Source organism: Bidens hawaiensis, unplaced genomic scaffold (assembly GCF_021521415.1).
Source record: "Bidens hawaiensis isolate Kalapana, Puna unplaced genomic scaffold, B.hawaiensis_p1.1 tig00010984_1, whole genome shotgun sequence".
In the NCBI taxonomy this organism is placed as follows: Eukaryota; Viridiplantae; Streptophyta; class Magnoliopsida; order Asterales; family Asteraceae; genus Bidens; species Bidens hawaiensis.
This window is the reverse complement of record NW_027491849.1, coordinates 585,318-608,758: the sequence shown is the minus strand read 5'-3', so window position 1 is coordinate 608,758 and position 23,441 is coordinate 585,318. Positions and strand designations below refer to the sequence as shown.

Below are 23,441 nucleotides of genomic sequence, written 5' to 3'. Positions count from 1 at the left end.
ATTTTATCGGTGGATGATGGACGGTAGTTGTGGTGATATAATGATGATGGGCCCCATTATTTTCTTTTAATTGTGATTTTAGAAAATGTGTCCAAAATACCCCTTGAGTTAATGATGAAAGTTAATGAAGTTAGCAATTTGAATGAAAATGATAACAAATTGGGAAGCATGTAAGATCCAATAGCAAAAGAAAACAAAAATTAAAAAATAAAAATAAAAACGTTTTTTAAATGAAGTCAGAACCTCTTTTAGTTATTAAAAACAAACACATATTTATTCTTATCTTTTTTACTTTTAACTAAGTTATGGTACTTTTTATTTCTAATATATAGTTACTAGCTTTATAACTCGTATGATGCGCGAGAAACTTAAAAGAAATACAATTAAACTATAAAAATTAAATAATTAAATATGAAAACTATATTTTATCAAATTAATAGTTTACTAAATTCAAATTATATTTTCTAATGGAATATGCATGCGAATACATGGTGTATTCTCACGCAATTTCTTCATAATCACGAAAAATATTTACCTAGTGATTTTATAAGCTGTAATTATATTTTTAATAGAATAACGAATTCGAACAAAAGATGATAAGACGTTTCATTATAAATGACATAAAAAGAGAACATCATATATAAAATTAGCATGACTAAAACACGTTTGTGTATTACAGATTTGAAAAAGATGGATGAGAACTCATGGATCCAGGGAGGTCGAATAAATGTGAGTATAAAATGGATATTCATTCATAATTTCTTATTGTTTTTATCTTCTTAGACCTATAAATATTGTTCACTAATTTTTACCACATTCGTCTCCTACACTGAAAAGTGTTTATAAATTGATTTAATGAGAAAAAAAGATAGATTCAAGATATAAATATTTTTGGTATCCTGACATAAATATCCGCATATTTTAATCTATATAATTTAGGTAATTTGTTATTTGATTAAATGATGCATTGATATGTTTTGTATACCGGCATAAATAAATTTTCATTAAACTTAGGAAAATAATTTTCTAGCGGGAAATTTTGGCTAAAAATGAATCTCCAAGTGACATGTGTCTCTAATTATTTTACTTTATTAGAATAGTTAGATTAGATTAGATCATTCGTTTTATTTCTTTCTAAAATGGTCCCACCATTAGACTTATAAGGCTACCAATTAAAGCAACGGTTAATTTACGAGAACATCAATTGTAGGGATGAACATTTTTAGTATCGATTTGATACTTATTTGGTCTTCGCTATCGAATCGGAACCAAGTTTTGAGTTTTTGGTATCGGTAAGGTTTAATACAATACCGGTATTTCCTGAACTTTGCACGAATGTTGGTACCAAACCAAACCAAACATTTCGTTCCGGTACTAGATCTTTCCAATTTTCTGGATCGGGATTTTCAAGATCAGTGACGGGTACCATCTCAAGCTCATTCCTAAGCAATTGATCTCATCACCTCTTCTCTCTCTTTCTTCTCATTCGACCTCTCATTCTTTACTTACCTCTTTTTTGAGCCTCTTAACAAGACCAAGTTTTCTATTCCCACACATAGCCACTTTGAAATAGGCTTGTAAACAAACCGAATAAACACGAATGAAGCGTATCCGTGTTCATATGTTTAACTTTAACAAAAAAAAACGTCCAAGTGCGAACAATTCAACGAACGAGCCATTCGTATTCGGGTTCATTCGTTGGGAAAATCAATATTTTTGTATTCGCTTGTTAAGAATATAAATTATTGGTTCACACACATAAACGAATAAGCATTCATGAACATGGACAGGCAAACATAATTGAGTTTCAACCTATTAAAAGTAATGTAAAACCAATTTATTGGCTTGAAAATTATTAGAGCTAGACTAAATTGTAATGAGCTTAATAAATTAAATGAATATATTAACGAACGTAAATGAACAAACTTAAACTAAGGAATATAAATGAACATAAACTAATAAAGAAACTTTTTTTTGTTTGATCGTTTATTGATTAAACGAATGTAAATGAACCTTCTGACAAATGATTTACTCAAGGTTTGATACGTTACGTGCCTACCCTAAAACTAATAAGATTTCCAAAATGACAACCTGCTTAAATTGTATTGAAGAAAATCACTTTACATCCTGATAATGATATGTTATAAAGATATTGACGGTTGACCTGTGATTGATCAATGACCAGTTCACATACAACCTCACATGGGTGCTGGTTAGTAGTGTTACCGGTTCAAACTTGTTGACCCCCTTGTTTTATAGTTTACCGTATTCCCACTAAGAAAAATGTCAGCCAAATAACTTTAACTACTGATCGACCTGTGCGTTGCGGCAGGTGCGTTGATACAAGTTAACTTATGCGTCGTGATGAGACATTGATAAAACATAACGTTACTAAAATTTGTATGCGCGTTTATGATTGTTCTGGTTTTAATAAAATTTATATCGAAATGTTATACAGAAATAAGGATGTATATATGCAAACTTAAGTTGTCGTGAAGAAAAAAAATATTATATTTGACCCATGTGTCTCATTGGATGAGCTAGGTATTAACTCAAATTTATATTAAAGCGTGCGTAGAAATATTGACGTGTGTTTGTATTCGAAATTTAGAGACACGTTACTTGTGAAGAAAAGTTAAAATATGTTATATTGACCATGATTAGTGTCACACAAAACTTGTACTGAAATGCAAATATAAATAAGTGCATCGCAATGGTTATTCGAAGTTAATAATTTAAAAACAAAGTAAAAATGCAAAATCAAACATAAAAATGAGTTAAAATCAATATGTCTATGGAGAGACTTAAAATAACATTAAAATCAAAGTTAAAAATGAATTAAGTTGTAACCAACTACTTTGAAACTTGAGATACTATGCACGCGTGTAAAAAACAAATTGACTTCTCTTATGAATAGTGAATTATGTGAGTTAACTAACATGCGCCTTTTAATATTATATATACTAGATTTTATCTTCCGTATTACGGGGGTTGTTTTATATTATTTATTTTTAATATTTATATATGTATATTTGGATTTTAATTTTATTTATTGTAATAAAGTTAATAATTAATATACTTGAGGTTTGATGATGAAATAGTTATACAAATAAATGATATGGTATAATCCGTTTTAAAAGCTATCTGGGTTTGGTGATACCCATTACCCGTTTATTTTCTTTATTATAAAATTGCTTCTCAATTATAAATAATATATTTTTTAAATAAAACAGGATATTAATTTTTAGTATATCCCTATTTTATAGGATTTTCATATCAAATATTTGATGAGATTAATTTTTAATATAATGAGATGTTATAACCCGTTTAAGAGCTATCTGGGTTGGTGAGACCTTTACTCGTGAATTCAGGTCAAATGCTTGAGAAGCCTTCATTTACAAATAAAGCAATCTGATGGCTTGAAAGAATGGTTGTTTTACATTTTTCGTTTTTTAATACTTAGTTTTTGGATTTTAGTTTTCTTTATTGTAAGAAAGTTAATAATTTACTTAGGGTTTAATGATGAAAGGGTTTCATAAATAAATGATATGTTATAGCCCGTTTAAAAGCTTTCTGGATTTGGTGACTCATGACCCCTTATATTTTTTTACTATAAAATTGTTTATTAATTACAAATAATATCTTTTTCTTTTTAAATTAAATATTAAATTTTAGTATATCCCTATTTTATAGGATTTTCATATCCAATAATTAGTAAGATTAATTTTTAATTTAATGAGATGTTATAACCCATTTAAGAGCTATCTGGTTTTGGTAAGACCCATACCCATGAATTTGGGTTAAATCAATGAGATGCCTCCATTTAAAAATTAAGCAATTTGGTGGCTTCCATAAAAGGAGGGAGCGACCACATCGCGACACTTAGGATTTTAGGGGTTTCGTTTATATATATTACTAGATTTTATCCCCCGTATTACGGGGGTTGTTTTACATTATTCGTTTTTAATATTTATATATGTATATTTGGATTTTAATTTTATTTATTGTAAGAAAGTTAATAATTAATATACTTGAGATTTGATAATAAAATGATTTCACAAATAAATGATATGCTATAATCCGGTTTAAAAGCTATTTGGGTTTGGTGATACCCATTACCCGTTTATTTTCTTTATTATAAAGTTGTTTCTTAATTATAAATAATATCTTTTTTTAAATAAAATAGGATATTAGTTTTTAGTATATCCATATTTTATAGGATTTCATATCAAATATTTATTAAATTTTAGTATATCCCTATTTTATAGGATTTTCATATCAAATAATTGGTAAGATTAATTTTTAATTTAATGAGATGTTATAACCCGTTTAAGAGCTATCTGGTTTTGGTAAGACCCATACCCATGAATTTGGGTTAAATCAATGAGAGGTCTCCATTTAAAAATCAAGCAATCTGGTGGCTTCCAAAAAAAGGGGGAGCGATCACATCGCGACACGTAGGATTTTAGGGTTTTCGTTTATACATATTATAGAAAGATGGATATCTTTTATAAAAAAAAATCAGATATTAATTTTAATTATATCCCTATTTTGTAGGATTTTCTTATCAAATATTTGGTAAGATTAATTTTTAATTTAATGAGATGTTATAACCCATTTAAAAGCTATCTGGGTTTGGTGAGAGCTATACCCGTGAATTCAGGTCAAATACATGAGAAACCTCCATTTACAAATAAAGCAATCTGGTGGCTTGAGATAATTTAGGGAGCAATCAGAGAGCTTTTAAAGGTTTTCGTTTATATATATTATAGATATATAGAGTTAGGATCATGTGAGAACTTTTTGGGAATTGAGAACTATGATAACCATTTTGGATCACCAAAAACCCTAAAATAAAAAAAAAATCATAAAACAAAAAAAAAACATAAATTAAAAAAATTAAAGAAACCAAAATTCTTATTTATCATCCCGGTTTAAAAAAAACGAAAAAACAAATTTCTTGGTTTAGCTATAAATTATACATATATGTATAATATGTACATATATGTACACATGTGTTTTTTTATACACATATGTATAATTTAAGTTAAAGGATAATGTACATATGTGCACATTACGTAAACTAGAGATTAAATGAAAATATACATATGCGTATAGGTATAATATGAATTAAAACAAAACAAAATTTTTTTTTTTCTTGATTTAGCTAAATTATACATATATGTATAATATGTACATATATGTACACATATGTTTTTTTATACACATATGTATAATTTAAATTAAATGATAATGTACATATGTATACATTACGTAAACTAGAGATTAAACGAAAGTATACATATGTGTATAGGTATAATACGAAGAAAAAAATTTTGGTTTCTTTCTTTAATGAAACCGGAATGAAATATAAGAATTTTGGTTTTTTTTTTACTTTTTTAAAATTATTGTTTTTTTTAGTTTTATAATTTTTTAAATATTTTTTTAGAGATTTTTTTAGTGGTTCAAAATGGTTCTTAAAGTTCTCAATTTGTCAAGGGTTTTCTTAGGATCCTTATCCTATATATATATATATATATATATATATATATATATATATATAGGCTAAGTAAAAAATGAAAACCCACTTGAGTTGTGAAAACTCTAGAAACCCATTCTCAACCACATGTTTTTAATTAATGTTTAAATCTTGTGGTCCACAATTAAAGTGAATAAAAAATATAAATATAAATATAACTTTTTCTCTCTCCTGAAAACATATATAAAAATTCGTAAAATGTTAAAAAATATCAAAACATTTTTTTTATGTTTCGATATTTTGTATTAAATGTTACAACATATATTACATGTAACAAAAAAAAACGATGTTACATAAAGTTTTCGAGGGGTTTTCACAACTAAAGTGTGTTTTCATTTTAACCTTACCCTATATATATATATATATAGGGGATGGTTCCATTGAGAACCAACGTTTTCTTGAAAATCAATTAAATCAATTTGAACCATTGATGTTTCATTGATCTAAAAGATGAATGGTAGATATGTTGAATGGCAGTTAGGTAAATAAATGAAAATTAAAGGATGTTAATTAAAGAGGTAAAGGCAAATTTGACAAATTAAAAATACTAATTTTGCAAAACTCCTATAAATCTTCACTCTTTCTATTCTATTTTAATATTACATACGTATGTATATTTTATCTTTATTTAATTCTCTTTCTCTTTAATTCCATATATGTAGGTAGATTCATCTGATTGTTTTTTAAACTTTCTTATATTTTTATTTGCGGCTCTTTTACTTATATTTTTTAATTTAGATTGGTTTAAAGTTGAGGTGTATGTTTCACGAATTTATTTTTTATTATGTTTCAATACTTATTATTTATTTTGTTATCCTTATATGATGATATGCCAAAACAAAGTTAATCATATTGATACATATATGTAACGACATATTTACGCATACGTAATTAAAAAAAGTTGCATATATGAAACACCGTAGTTAGCCGTATTTTTCTGTGTTCAGTATATACATATATGTAGTTCATGTGTGTTTACGTATATGTTTCTCCAGTATTTTTACATTTGAAATTGGTCATACTAAAATACGTATATGTAACTTAATGATTTACATATATGTGAAATAATTCATACCCAGTTCCCATTAAACTAATATATCTTAAGTGTGTATAATTTCTAGAAACCACAATAGCTAAAACCCATTTAACTTATCATCTTTTTTGTGTATTAGATAACCTCAATTTAATTTAAATTGGATTACGAATGTTGGGTTGACATACACCTCCGATTACACCTCTCATCCACGCCCCCCATTAATAAACAAAATAGTTAAACACAACATTTGAAATTAAAAGTAACACTATAACCATTTACATATATGAACAAGTATTTTGTATGATTAAAAAAATGGATTTATATCAAACAAAATAAAATCTTTGTAACAGCAAAAGAAGTAACAATTTGGGAAAATAATTTCATGACGGTTGATTGATTTCTAAATGTTTGGTTTTAAAAACCCGATTAAAGAAAATAAAACATGAAGTTTAATTAATATACAATAAATCATTTCCTTAAATACTGGTAAGTGCCTAATATAGTTGAAATGCATTTTACTAAAAAGCCCCCAACTAAAACTAAAATAAAAATAAATTTTAAATTATGTGATTGGTTGAGAGTTAGGGGTTCTCATTTGAACCCTCCCATATATATATATATATATATATATATTATAGGCCACTGTTTAATTGCACATGTGGCCCATCTGTATAAATCTAACTAGTTTTTATCCCCCGTATTAGTGTATTACGGGGGGTTGTTTTACGTTATTCGTTTATAATATTTATATATTTTTTTGGATTTTAATTTTATTTATTGTAAGAAAGTTAATAATATACTTAGGGTTTTATAATAAAATTTTTTAACAAATAATGAGATGTTATAACCTGTTTTAAAAGTTATCGAGGTTTGGTGAGACTCATGACCCATTTATTTTTTTACTGTAAAATTGTTTTTTAATTATAAATAATATCTGTTTTTTTAAATTAGATATTAATTTTTAATATATCCCTATTTTATAGGTTTTTCATATCAAATATTTGGTGAGATTAATTTTTAATTTAATGAGATGCTATAACCCGTTTAACGGCTATCTGGGTTTGGTAAGATCCATACCCGTGAATTTGGGTCAAATGCATGAAAAACCTTTATTTACAAATAAAGCAATCTAGTGGCTTGAAAGAATGCTTGGATCAACCAGAGAGCTTTTAAAGGTTTCGTATATCTATATATATATATATAAGATTAAATTTTGACACTCAAAAATGAAAAAAAAAAGAATAAAAACTAAATCGCTTTAAGTTAGGGTGTAAATCGTAGGATAAGTTAAAATACAATGGACAATAAAAATGAGAAATGTGATAATGAATCTAATCTATTGATCTTAATTTAAGAGAAAAAATTGATGGGAATAGAATAAAGGTAATAACCCACTTTTGTTGGTTTTCTCTTTTCACATACAAGACACATGTCAATTCATCCATCATTTTAAAACGTCCATTACTTTTTCATGTAACATTCTTTAAAAAAAATTCACCATAATAGCAAGCATTTTTTTTTAATCTCTAATATGAGTATCATATTGTTATATAAAAGTAAAAAAAATTAGTGGGTTTTTTATATTGTGTTATTGGTTGTTCATTGTGTTTTTTAATTGGCCTTTTATATGCATCGTGTTATAGATTTTGGTCATTGTGTTATCAATTGGTACTCATATTAAAGATAAAAATTAATACAAATATTATGTCATTGTGTCGTTGTGCTCATCATTTGTCTTTCTACTTATCACTGTGTTTTAGTTATCGTGTAATATGTTCATTGTCTTATGTTCAGAATTGATATATTGTGTAAGACCCCGAATCCATGGAATCCTACAGTTGGTAATCACATCCACAAATTCACAAAAATTTAAAACCAAACGATTCTTTGTATTTAAAACAAGTTCAGAGTAAATAACAGCGGAAAAGTTTAAGTATTAAAAATCCCAAAACACGGGTACAGGTATCCAAAATCAATTGTAAATAAAATATTCGTTTTATTTGAAATCTCCATCTCATTAAAATCGTTTCAGAGTAGTAAACAGCGGAATAGATAACATCAAAATTCCCAAAACCCGGGAAGGTGACCAAAATCAAAATTTAACTACCTATGGTAATAATTTAAAAGAAACAGTTTGCGTTATTAATTCTTCGACTAGATGTGCCTTCAACCGTCCGAGTAGTCTCTAGCACGTCCAAGCGGAAATCTCTAATCCTCAACCTGAAAGTCAATCTAACATACACACAAAGTCAGCTTGAGCTGAGTGAGTTCAAGTTTTCATAAACAATAATTCATACTTTATTTCAAAGCTATAGTTATAAACAATAGAGAAGGTATAAATAAAATAAATTATATATAATTCACCAAGTAATACAATCATTGTCGAACACACGTACACGGGCCTCTCCACCACGAGTCAAGACTCGAGTAATATATTTGACCCGGACGCGGTAAGACCTAAGCATGTGACACGAGCCTCTCCACCACGAGTCAAACCCGAGTAATATATTTGACTCGGTCACAGCTTATACATCCGAGCACGGGATACGGGCCTCTCCACCACGGGTACAACCCGAGTAATATATTTGACCCGATCTCGGCTCATACATCCAAGCACGGGGTACGGGCCTCTTCACCACTGGTGCAACCCGAGTAATATATTTGACCCGATCCTGGCTCATACATCCAAGCACGTAATACGGGCCTCTTCACCACGGGTACAACCCGAGTAATATATTTGACCCGATCACGGCTCAACATCCAACGGGCCTCTTCACCACGGGATTTTAAAACCCGAGTAATATATTTGACCCGCCAAAATGATGATCACGTCACACGGGCCTCTTCACCACGGGTACAACCCGAGTAATATATTTGACCCGGCCGTGAATCACCATGCACACACACAACAATAAGCCTACATACTTCATTCTTAGTCACGAGAAACTAAATATCATTACACAATCGTAAACTATAAGGTACACATCCTCATACGCACATACATACCTCCATATATACATACATATATATTCCTACATATATATATATATATATATATATATATATATATATATATATCATCCCAAGGCCTACCTTATGCTAGCAAGCCTATATAAATTCGTTTAAAAACATATCAAGAGTTTAAATATCAAAACGGGATTATAAAACATTCTAAGAGTTTAAATATAAAAACGAGATTATAAAACATTCCAAGAGTCTAAATATAAAAACTGGATTATAAAACATTCCACGAGTTTAAATATAAAAACGAGATTATAAAACATTCCAAGAGTCTAAATATAAAAACTGGATTATAAAACATTCCAAGAGTTTAAATATAAAAACGAGATTATAAAACATTCCAAGAGTTTAAATATAAAAACTGGATTATAAAACATTCCAAGAGTTTAAATATAAAAACTGGATTAGCAAACATTCCAAGAGTTTAAATATAAAAACTGGATTATAAAACATTCCAAGAGTTTAAAATATAATACGGGATACGAACAGTTAGGCCATCATCAACACTAAGTATTCGTACTTAGACATCTATATACATCTATATATTTATATCCCTATAAATACCGTCCAAATAATAACATCAGGGTCGAGCACACGTACAACCCAAACACGTAACATCTCATCCAAGTAATAACATCAGGGTCGAGCACACGTACAACCCAAACACGTAACATCTCATCCAAGTAATAACATCAGGGTCGAGCACACGTACAACCCAACACGTAACATCAGTGCATGCAAACACAAATAGGTCTACTCATATTCAATTACTGCCAAGTCTACTAACATCCTCGAGTCTAGACCATTAATAATGTATGTAACCTTAAGGACACAAGACCATGAACGAGTCTAAAATATCCTAAGGCATATAAAATAATTCAAATATAGCTTTCAAAATGCACCATCATGAGTGAGACCATGTAAAACTATTCAATTCACTGTAACGAGTAAAATCGTTTAAAATTGTATTTCGGTATGTATGCTAGCCCAAAACGTAAAAGGGTAAAAAGGGCATCATGAACTCACCTGAATCAACCGATCACCTGCAATGAGCTAGGAAATCCCTAAGAGCACAATCACAAGCAAGGGTCTGTAAATTATACACAACGCGTTACTAAACTAGACTGTAACAACACTCTAGCCTAATGGGCCATTCAGGCCCAACACTCCGGCCCAAGACCCAACAATTGGGCCCAAGGCTCAATACTTTGGCCCAAGGCCCAACAACTTGGCCCGAGGCCCAACCACTTGGCCCGAGGCCCAATCACTTGTCCTGAGGCCCAACCACTTGGCCCGAGGCCCAACACTTGGCCCGAGGCCCATAAAACCTTTCAACTAACTAAAACCACCGGTTAAGCCTAAAACGAACTTGTTGATTAATAACGAGTAAAACGTGCAGATTTTAGCATGCGAAGATGCATTTAATTACATAGGATAACCTTTGAATTAAATTATTAAATTTTTACCAGACTTTAATAAATGTCTTAGGTTTATAAAAATATTTTTATTATATTTTTCTATTGGACACAAAAATCATAAAAATTCTTCCAACACAGAAAGGTATGTGCAGCTATTTCAGCGCTTTTATAAAATTCATTACCGAACCAAATTAAACGATTCCAATTGGGTTTGGTTCCTAACTCAAAACACTAACTCCCAGAAGTGGAACCAACCAATTTGGACTTGTCGAAAAAAGGTTATGACGTCGGGAAGACAGACCAGAATCCGTCATCCCGCATCAGCTTTGACACTCGATTTTATAAATTCATAAAAACTATTCAAATCTCGTCCAAAAATTACGTATTATACCTTTCTGGAAACTAGACTCAAAGTAGAACATCATGGAATCAAGAATCGATCAAAAACAGTGTATTAACATCGCGTTAAAGACCCTACAATAAACGTATACGAATCTGTCAGCAAGTTGTTATCATCAAAACTCAATCTTAACGACCAATAAGCGCGTTAATATGATCAATTAAGGTGTAAAAGACATGGGGAATCATAAAACCGACCTTTAATTGAAGTTTTCACGGCTGAAACTTGGCCGGGCAGAAGAAAAACGAGCAGGGGGGGGGGGTCCAGGTCCGACGGCTGCAAATAGGTTTAGGGTTTGAGTTTTCTTTTGTTTTATGATATAAAATAGTTACATCCAAGTCCCTCCAAATTGAAGTATGTAGCAACTTGGGTGGAAAGTTAAGTGAGAACGTTTACGAGGTTTGCAAGGAGCTCCCGAGAGAATGCCGGGTCAAGCCCGAAAGGTGTACATAACACTACAAGATTAAACCTTTTGTCGGAAATTAACGGGCGTTACATATTGTCACACCCCGACCAATGAAGGCGGAAACGTCAAGGCACGACATGATTGCTCATTGCACAACGACACTATAAAGTTACAATATTTAAACAACTTATTTAAATCCATATCATCATAAATAACACAACAATTGTTCATACAAAACGCCAAATAGATAGATAAACAAATAACTTGTCCTTTCATTTTCTAATATCCTAAAGCCAAGATGATAAGTTTCTTCAAGTAATCCAATCAAGCTAACATCAAACCTGTAACATTGCATAAAATAGAGTTTGTCAACACAAAGGTTGGTGAGCAATTTTCATAGTTTTGGACAATAAGTATATAGTATGAAATCCACAACTAGTATATGAAAACAATAAATAATAGCAACAATTTAGATAATAAAACCGTCAATAAGAATAAATTGGGGATACCATATATACTCGGAATTAACGTATGATCATAATTTAATGAGGCTACCCGCCTTAGCATTCAAGAGGCTATCCGCCTTAGCATTCAAGAATTTGCACATAATCATGTAAAGCATATAACACCAAATCGAGCATTTATTTAAGTAAACATATACAACAAGTGTTGTGATTTAAGACTCAAGTATAAATCATTTGAATTTGAATAAGTATGCAATGCCAACCCCAAAACGAAAGATAGAAAACGGGGGATGAAAAAGTACTCACATTAACAAGTAACTTGAAAGATAGTGTCGTGAATAATCGGAGAGATCGGTTTAACGAGCAAGACCTATATTAAACGGGTCTTGTGTTAGTAGGTAGTCTTGGAAGGGTTTAAAATAAAATACATGACAAATAAAGTAAATAAATAAAGTTTAGGTTTTAAAATGTAAATATTTGAGAAATTAAAGAAACGAGTTTTGTAAAATAAGTTTACTCGAAACCGGGTCTTGGTATTCTATTCATTAGTTAATTTTTCCTTTTTTTACTTAACCTATGTTAAGTAATAATGTGGGTTAAAATGCAATATTGCAAAACCCTTGGTTATAAGAATACCAAAACGAGTATTCGGGTTTGTCGGTTCGAGACTTGATAATTGACCAAGCTCAAAGTTAACTTCCCAAATAATAAATGTTATGAGATAACTCAATAAAATCAAAATAGTCTTAACCAAGTATGTAGTTCTATTGTGAAGAACCTTAACGTTCGTTAAGAGAGAATACGACTTTATCGGTCCGAACTTGTTATAAGATCAAGTTGGTTACTGACGGGTGGATTGTAGAACCACCCTTAAGTGTAGTATTTCTCGTTAAAACGTGTGTGTTTATGTTTAATTTCACGAATTTGGATTACTACACTATGTCGTGTGTTTGTAGGTACAAGTGCTAAAAATGGCGATTCAAGTGAACTATGATGGAGAGGAGCAAAGGAATCAAAGTTGGCGATGGCAGTCAACAAGTCAAAGAAGAACAAAGGATTTGGAGCTAAGGCTACCGTAGCTTACGGTAGCCACCGTAAGCTACGGTAGGGTTCCAGCGTAGCATGCTGCCGTAAATAGATAGAGGCTGGCGTAATGAATTTTAAAGCCACCGTAAGCTACTGTGGCCACCGTAGCTTACGGTGGACTCTGACGCAGAATTTGTAACTGCCATTTAAGTCCGTTTTGGGACGACTTTTGGGTATCTTTTTCATAGTTTTCGATTGGAGACACTTTGGGAGGCGATTTTAAGGAACAATAACTCAATTGTGGGTTGTTTAAACATTAGAGACTTGTTTTTGGTTCTTATGCACATTATAATCGAAGGGATGATGAACTGAATCATGCTTGGCTAATCTCCTTTGTGTTTTCCCTCGGATTGTAAGGTTTTATATTGTTTGTTGATTGAATGTTTATGCAATTGCTGAGATAGTAATTTGATATTATTGATTTCATAATTATGATGTCTATGTATTGATTGATAAGTTGTTAGTTTGTTTAGTTCGTGTTCTAATCCTTCAATTCTCGGTGCTATAGGCAATCTGGATTAATCGGGTGGAATTCGGGGTTGGATAATCTAATTGGTTTTTGAGTGATTGCCTTGCGTTTGTTAATCCAAGTACTTAGTCCTCAATTACCACAATCGTTTGCATATTCATGAATTATGTTTTTACAGTTCGTCTCAGATTAAACGTTTACATTAACATTCATTGAAACCTGAAACCGAGGGAGAGAATATACTCTCATCTTCGATTGAAAAACCATGTTAAGTGTTTTAGTTAATTTTCGTTAATCAAACAAAACAACCAAAACTTTGAGATTTTATTTTCTTCATTTAGTTTAAATTTAGTTAATCTATAAAACTACTTGGTAACACATATTCTACAAACTCCTCGTGTTCGACACCCACTTACCGCTATCTAGTTAGTTGTATTTGGTTTATTTTTGCGCGAGTCTTCGACCTCGTATCAAATTTTAGCATTGTTGCCGGGGAGTAGTGCGCAACGTGTGTTATTTTTGTAGTTTTTATTTAAATTGTTATTGTCAGTTTTACGCAGGTTGTGTTACTGTGTAGGTACTTACAGGTATATGCATACAAGACACTCTCTGTCTTCATCACCGTTAGCGTTTGATCCTGAAATCGAGAGAACCTTTCGTCAGAACCGGATTCTGCAAATGGAAAACAAGGTTATTGGGTCGCCAAAAAGTCGAACAACTGACACCACAATCATGGCTTCGGAACAAACTATCCCGCCAATGCCACCCCCCATAAATTCTAAAAACCCATCATCCACTGAACCCATTACTACCACAACCTCTACAAGTGTACCAACTTCAACCGTGTTTAGTTTTCAATTACCACCTAACCTTCCACCCTTGACCACTTTCATGCCTATACAAGGACAATCATCAAACTAACCACAACAATTATCTTTCCAATCTCAACAAAATCCACGTTATCAACAACCATACACATTTACCCAAGACCCACCCATAACTCATATTCCATCGGGTCAAAGATCGGGCCCACAATTGTTTGGTGGGCCACGGTATGGTGATGGTAATGAAGGGTATGAAGAGTTTGAAGAAGGATATGAAAGTGGGGTTGATGGGAATCAGTTGAGGATTCAAGGACAGTTTGGGTATGGATCCGACTTTCAACCGCAACAACAAGTGCAGCAATGGGGTGAACCACATGTCAATCAAATACAACAACCACAACCATTGCAACAAGTTCCACAACAACCGCATTATCAACAACCTCAATTTCAACAACCAAATCCCCAACCACAAGTTCCACAAAATATGCAACAAAGGCCCGTTTACCGACAAATGGGTCAACCAAGAGTACCATTGGGGGTACCAAGAAGACATGCAAGGGAAATGGTTAGGGGAATAGAGGCTCATTTTCGACCAATTATCACCAATAACCCATCTCCGGTGGTTATTCCTCAAAACCAGAATGGAAGAACGTTTGAGGTGAGAACTAATGCACTTCAAAGTTTACCAAAGTACAAGGGTCTTGCAACAGAAGAACCCTATTTTCATTTGGAGGCATATGACTCTATTTGCAACACGATTGGGGGTCAAGGTTTTACACCGGATGAGGTTAAGTTGGTTTTATTTCAATTTTCGTTGGAGGATAAGGCGAAGAGATGGTTTTACACATTGCCATCCGCATCAATTTATACTTGGGCCAAGATGCAACAAAGGTTCTTAGAAGAGTTTTACACGGCCCAAAAGACTAATGATGCGAGACGAAGTTTGAGGTCTTTCCAACAACAATCGGGTAAAATGTTTCATGAAGCATTTGAGAGGTTCAACATGATGATCAAGAATTGTCCTAATCATGGTATAGCTCTTTGGGAATTGTTGAATGCTTTTCATGAAGGGTTGAATGCGGAAGATGAACGAGATTTGATGTCAATCACTAATGGTACTTTTGGTACAAATTATGAACAAGATGATTGGGAATTTTTGGAGAAAATGTCGGTCACTTCGAAGAGAAAGGCTCAAACTGCAAGAAGAGCAAGACCGGCAATTGGAAGACCGCAAGTTCATGCCGTGGAAGATGTGGGGGTACAAACTACTAATCAAAGAATTGATGTTTGTACCAATTGTAATGAGTTGGGTCATGGGGCTGATGTGTGTACGATAGGTCAAGCACAAGTTGAAGAGGGAAATGCACTTCAAGGTCAAGGGGGTGATAATCGGAATTTGAACATGAACTCAAACACTTACCACCCCGGGTTGAGAAATCATCCAAATTTCCGTTATGGAAATCAAGCAACTCAACTCAATCCGAATTTCCAAGGGACTTCTCAAATTACCTTTATCCCTCGTCAACAATACTTCAACCAAGGAAATCAAAGTCAATTTCAAGGAACGGGTGGTAATCAAGGTGGGTCTTCGGGCCAAAGTTCATCAAGTGGGAATAAAGTGATGGACATGCTAAAGATGATGCAACAAGAGATGCAAAAGGGGAATCAGTTGGATGAAGCTCGTATACAAAAGGATGAAATTCGTGACAAGGCCATCCAATCATTGACAACTCAAATGGGCCAACTTGCGACCGAGGTATCTAACTTGAAGAAGAACAAAGGTCGACTTCCGAGCGACACCAAGGTGAGCCCTACTCACACTACTTCTCGCAATGTGCCGATTAATAAGGTAAGTGTTTTAAGAAATGGTAAGGAGTTTAAAATCAATACCACACCGGGGTTAGTTGAAGGTGTGGTAGAGGATGTGACGGGGGTAGAAAGTGAAGATGAACAAGCTTCACCCATTTAACCCTCTAAATCATCCATGTTTTCAAACAAAGATTCGGGTCAAAATGAACTTTTAAATGATAAGATCAAGGAAGTGGAAGAGGTTCCAATTCCATTTCCTTCGGCTTTGATCGATCCGGGTAAGAAAAACGTGATTTTAAAATGGGGTCCTCAAAAGGAGGAGATGTGGGAGGTATTTAAACATGTTAAAATTAATCTTCCTTTACTTGAGGCAATAAAACAAGTACCCGCATATGCAAAATTTTTAAAAGAATTATGTACTCAAAAAAGACAACAAAAGGTTTCTAAACGGGTTGATTTAACTGAACGAGTGAGTGCAATTCTTAAGGGTGATCTCCCGCCTAAGCTTCAAGATCCGGGAGCGTCCCTTGATTAACATTCAAGTAGGTGACTTTCAAATGTCACGGGTGTTATTGGATCTTGGAGCGGGTGTGAGTATTTTACCAGGGGGTTTGTATGACCAATATGATTTTGGTCCACTTAAACGAGTTGAGACCACAGTTGTATTGGCTGATTTATCTCACAAACTTCCTCGGGGGATCATGCGGGATGTTATTGTTAAAGTAGAGGAATTTTATTACCCTGTTGACTTTTTGGTTTTGGATTACTCGTCGGTTGACCCAACACAACAGCAAAACGTTATATTGGGTCGGCCATTTTTAAATACTGCTCATGCTATTATTGATTGCCGGTTTGGTACAGTTGACATGGCCTTTGGAAATAGAAAAATGCGTTTAAATGTGTTTACTAATGTTGCTAATTCATTGGCTAGTGAAGAATGTTTTATGGCAGATATCATAGATGGGTGTGTACCACACGAGTATGTGGAAGGTATGATGGATATTTGTGTTTGTGATGATTCTGAACAGGTTCAAATTTGTGAATTGGAGTTAGAGGAAAGGAAACACGAGGTATTGGCAACGCAAGAAGGAAGACCACCGTGGACTCATCAGGTGGAAAGTCTACCAACAGAAATCAATTCGGACACCAAACCCTCATTGATTTGTCCTCCTAAGGTGGAATTGAAAGAATTGCCAAGTCATCTCAAGTATGCGTTTTTGGGAAAAGGTGAGACGTTGCCGGTTATCATTGCCTCTAACTTGAATGAGGCTCAAGAAGAAGGATTGTTGGAAGTTTTGAAAGCTCACAAGGCAGCGATAGGGTGGACTATAGCCGATTTGAAGGGTATTAGTCCATCTATAGTCATGCACAAAATCATCACCACCGATGATGCAAAGCCGACTCGGGAAACTCAAAGGAGGTTGAATCCCAATTTGCGAGAGGTGGTGAAAAAGGAAGTTATCAAATGGTTGGATGCGGGAATCATCTATCCCATTTCAGACAGTGCATGGGTAAGTCCAACACAGGTAGTTCCAAAGAAAGCCGACATCCAGGTAATTACAGATAAAAGTGGTGAATAAATCGCCACACGACCAGTAACCGGGTGGCGAGTGTGCATTGATTATAGGAAGCTAAATGCGGCTACCTCAAAAGACCATTTTCCATTACCTTTTATTGACTAAATTATTGAAAAATTATCGGGTCAAAAATTTTTTATTGTTTTTTGGATGGGTACTCGGGATATAATCAAATTGCAATCCATCCCGACAGCCAACACAAAACCACATTCACATGTCCATATGGCACTTTTGCCTTTAGGCGAATGCCATTTGGATTGTGTAATGCCCCGGCCACGTTCCAACGATGTATGATGAGTATTTTTTCGGACATGGTTGGGGATTCACTTGAGGTATTTATGGATGACTTTTCATTTTTTGGGTCAACTTTTGAAAAATGTCTTGATGAATTGGAAAAAGTTTTAAAACGTTGTGTCGAGACTAATTTGGTTTTAAATTGGGAGAAAAGTCATTTCATGGTACAAGAGGGTATTGTGTTGGGGCATGTAGTTTCAAATCGGGGAATGGAGGTGGATAAAGCAAAAATTAAGGTTATTTCTTCATTACCACCACCGAAAAATGTAAAAGGGGTAAGGTCGTTTTTTGGGGCATGCCGGGTTTTACCGGCGGTTTATTAAAGGTTTTAGTATGATTACTAAACCTTTATGCAACTTGTTGCTATAAGATGTTGCATTTGATTTTACTAATGAGTGTTTGTAAGCATTTGATGTTTTGAAGGAAAAATTAGTGCAATCACCGATTTTGCAACCGCCGGATTGGACGAAGCCGTTTAAGATTATGTGTGATGCAAGTGATACCACGATTGGAGTAGTTTTGGGTCAAAGAATTGATAAGAAGCCGGTGGTGATTTACTATGCAAGCAAAACGTTATCCGAGGCACAATTGAATTACACCACTACTGAAAAAGAATTACTTGCGGTGGTTTACGCCTTGGATAAGTTTCGGTCATACATATGGGGAAGTAAGGTTGTGGTCTATTCGGATCATAGTGCGGTTCGTTACCTCATGGAGAAGAAAGATGCAAAACCCCGTTTGATTCGTTGGGTTTTGTTGTTACAAGAGTTCGATTTGGAGATCCGAGATAAGAAGGGGTGTGAAAATGTGGTGGCGGACCACTTATCGAGGATTCCTTTGGAAGGTGTGGATGATTCACATGAAATCAATGAGAGATTTCCGGATGAACAGTTGTTAGCCGTGTCCACTACACCGTGGTATACCCATTATGTTAACTACTTGGCCACGGGTGAGATGCCGAAACATTGGGCCAAGAAAAGGAGGCAACAATTTCTATCCCAAATCAAGCAATATATTTGGGATGAGCCCGATTTGTTCAAAATTTGTGACGGTCAAATCATTAGGCGTTGTATTCCCGAATCGGAAGTTCAAGAGATTTTGACACATTCTCATTCATCCGCTTGTGGTGGTCATTTTAGTGGGCAAAAGACGGGTTATCGAGTTCTTACAAGTGGGTTTTATTGGCCCACAATCTTTAAAGATGCAAGTGACTATGCATGCCATTGTTTGAATTGTCAAAAGATGGGTGGAATTTCAAAACAGGATGAGATGCCTTTGCAACCTATTTTGGTGGTTGACATTTTTGACGTATGGGGAATTGACTTTATGGGCCCGTTTCCAAATTCTTGTGGTTATGTATACATATTGGTGGCGGTGGATTATGTTTCAAAGTGGGTTGAGGCCATAGCAACAAGGACTAATGATCACACCGTGGTATGTAAGTTTGTTCAATCCAATATTTTTGCAAGATTTGGAATTCCGAGAGTGATTATAAGTGATGGTGGAACGCATTTCAAGAATTTCAATTTCGGGAAATTGTTGAAGCGGTATAATGTGAATCATCGAATTGCTACTCCGTATCACCCGCAAACAAATGGACAAGTTGAAGTGTCCAACCGACAAATTAAAGAAATATTGATGAAGACGGTAAGGGTTGATAGGAAGGATTGGTCGGTAAAATTGGAAGATGCACTATGGGCGTATCGAACCGCTTATAAAACGCCCATAGGAACGACTCCTTACAGGTTGGTTTATGGGAAAGGATGTCATTTGCCTATGGAGTTGGCTCACCGGGCATTGTGGGCCATTAAGAGTGTGAACATGGATTATAATGAAGCTGGTGGGTTAAGGAAGTTGAAGTTGGCGGAATTGGAAGAGATAAGGGATGAAGCATGTGAATGTGCATTGGCATACAATGATAAGTTGAAAAAGGTTCATGATGCCAAGTTGAGGAAGCGGGTTTTTGAAGAAGGGCAAAAGGTTTGGTTATATAATTCACGACTCAAGCTTTTTCCCAGAAAGTTGAAAAGCAAATGGATAGGCCCGTACGTGATAACAAGAGTGGGTAAGTTTGGTGATGTGGGAATTGAAGACTTGCACAATCAAGCAAGACAAACTGTGAACGGACACCGACTTAAACCATACTTGGAGGGTAAGGATATTAACATGTGTGAAGTGGGCAATGTAGGCTACCTGTTGCGGTCGCCTGAGGAAATAACCAATTAAGCGGTCCAGGTTTGTTGTATAATTTAGTTTAGATTTTGTTCAAATTTGTTTTTTAAAAAAAATTACCTTTCTCATTTAGGAGGTTGTCCAAATCAAGTGTGGGGAATTCTTAGGAATCTCTTCACCGTGTTGAGGACAACTCGGGTTTTTCATGGGGGGTAGGGTAATTTTTAGTTTTTCATGAGTTTGGCTTTACTTAAAAAAAAAGTTTGCATCAGGTGCCACCGTAGCCTACGGTGTCCACCATAAGCTACGGTGGACTTGATAATTTCTACGCTGGTCGTACTCTGTTTACGCTGGGTTTCTTACGCTAGGACCTACCGTAAGCTACGGTAGCCACCATAGCTTACGGTGGACTGTGAATGGGCGACGCAGAACAGCAGCAACATAAAAAATAAATAAAATAAAATAAAAGTTTTAATAAAATCCAAAAATTCTCATCCACATCTTCCATTTACCTTCTTCTTCATACTCTCATTCACCCATCATCTTCCTAACATCCTTCTCTATCAAACCTTAATCCCCAATTCATAACTTCTTCAAATCTTAACCAAAATCAACGATTTTCGGGTCTAGATTGACTAGATTTTCGCAAGGAATCACATTCTTTGCTTGGTTTTCATCAATCTTAACTTTTTGGGGTTCGATTGTGGACGTTTTTGGTCTGAAAATTTTGAACAACAAGTGGGTTTTGCAAGCGACTAGTGATTAGAATGATTAGAGGGTTTAATTCGGCTTAAAGGTATGTTTCTCTTCACTCGTTTGCTACAAAACTCATTAGTTAAGATTACATGTTGTACATTGCTTACATTTGCTTGTTGAATGGAGAAAGTTTGATGATAGTTTGAAAATGTGTTATGGTTGTGAATATGGTATGGAAAATTAAAGTTTGACAAAAGTTGAAGACGGATTATGTCTATGTTTAAATGACATGCTGTCAAAATTTTGTGAAAAATGATTTATGACTTTCATATATTCACAACCTTAGAAACAAGCAAGTGTGGGAATGTATATAGAGATGAATACTGACTTGGTTAATATGTGTCATTGTTTAGATGGGACGTTCTACTAAGGATAAAGGAAAAGGGATTGCGGGTTCCTCTAGCAACTCTGCTGCCAAACAAGCAAAAAAGCGGAGGTTAGAACAACAACAAGAACGGGAAGAAGAGGTGGAATATGTTAAATCAGATTGGACTCATGGACCACTAACAGATCATGATTTGAGATGGCAACCAGAGTTGTTTCACGAGAAAATGAATACATTGACAAATAAGTACGACGCATTTATTTGTGAGAAACTGGTTCCGGAATGTGAGTTTGGCCCGTTTGATGTTTTTGATCGATTCAAGGCATTGGGTTGGGAAGCAGCCCTCAGGTGTTATGATCGAACCGAGAAAGTATGTTTTCATCAATGAAATTGAAGAATGGATGGCAACGTTGAGATGTCCTTCGTTTAATAAACCCTCGGGAATGAAGCTTGTTGGAACTGTTAACAACATTGAGGTCACTATGTCATTTGAAACATTGAGGCAAATTGCACGATTTGACAGTAAGCCTCAAAGCAACTACGTGTAACCAGATTTGAATGACTTGTATTATCAACCCGACAGGCATCCAACATGGAGAATGATGTTGGAAGCATTGTTTTTACCCGGCACTTATGATGGGAAGTTATTGAGGAAGAATTTGAAGATTGAGCCAAAGATGTTGCTCATCATTTGTTTACACAATGTCATGCCAAGAAGAGGGGATATGCAAGAAGTTCGGTATCCCGATGTCCCGATTCTATATTCTTTGATGCATGGAGGACCACTTGTTTCATTCCGGTATCTAGTACTTAACAATATTTGGATAAGCCGGAATAATGTGAGTAGGAAGATTATTCCACATTGTCGGTTGATTACCGCGTTGTTGATGCGGTTTAGTGTTATTGGAGATAATGATATTGGAGTTGGGAAGAAACACAAGCCGTTCGATGTGACGAAGTTGGGGGTTGGTTGGGAATACCGAACAAGTGACAGGTTCCATATGTTGAAAAGTGAGGGACAGAGATGGAGGGCATTGAAGGTTGATGCTCGACCTTTGCAACCGGGAGAAGAAGATGAAAGTGAGAGTGATGATGAAGAGGGAGAGAGTGGAGAGGATGATTATGATGATGAACCGGGAGAGCGGGTTGCGATGGAAAGTGAAGGAGTAGGTGGTAGTTCAAGTGCACAAGGACGAGGACGGGGAAGTGCCCTACCATTTGACTATTCGAGGCAAACATTTGATTCAAATTGGGCGCACCAAGGCAGCATGCGGGATGTGATAATCAACAACAGGCCAGCACACTTCTATAATTGGGCTGAGACAACTCAGACATTATTTGATCACCAAACTTTCATGGGCGCGAGCATGGAATGGGCCCAAAGCAAATGTATGATCACCAAGAAGTGTGGAACCTGACCCACGCTTATGCTGAGCAAAGAGAAATTAATCATCGGTATGAGGATGACCGTCAAAGGAGATTGCATGAAGCGTGGCATTCTGGTCAACCTGTGGTGGCTGACCCACCGATCGTCGACTACACCACATTGCCACCATACGACGGTACGGTGAATTATCCCATGTCGCCATTGCTTCATTCCGAATGGGTGAACCCGCATCAAACTCAAGGAGAAGGTCAAGCTGGTGGAGAGGATCAGGGGACGTTTGGTTTCGGTGAATTCACGGACGTGATGACGTCCATCTTTGGACCACCGTAACCACGTTACTATTGAGCTACGTCGGCAGCAAATCAGGTGTCCTCTTGTACATTTTTGTATCATATTTTTCTGTTTATGTTTGGGTCTTGGGAGGTTGGGTGGAGTAATGACAAGTTGGAATTTAAGGG

General features: G+C 34.6%; 1 protein-coding gene and 1 pseudogene across 1 annotated transcript in view; one reads left to right on the top strand and one right to left on the bottom strand.

Annotated features, from left to right (window-relative positions):
* The window catches only part of LOC143536897 (elongation factor 1-gamma-like), a 181,889-nt gene that overhangs the window by 100,606 nt on the left and 57,842 nt on the right, over positions 1–23,441 (bottom strand). The gene's annotated exons all lie outside the window — the stretch shown is intronic.
* LOC143536902 (uncharacterized) lies at positions 16,648–23,313 on the top strand (annotated as a pseudogene).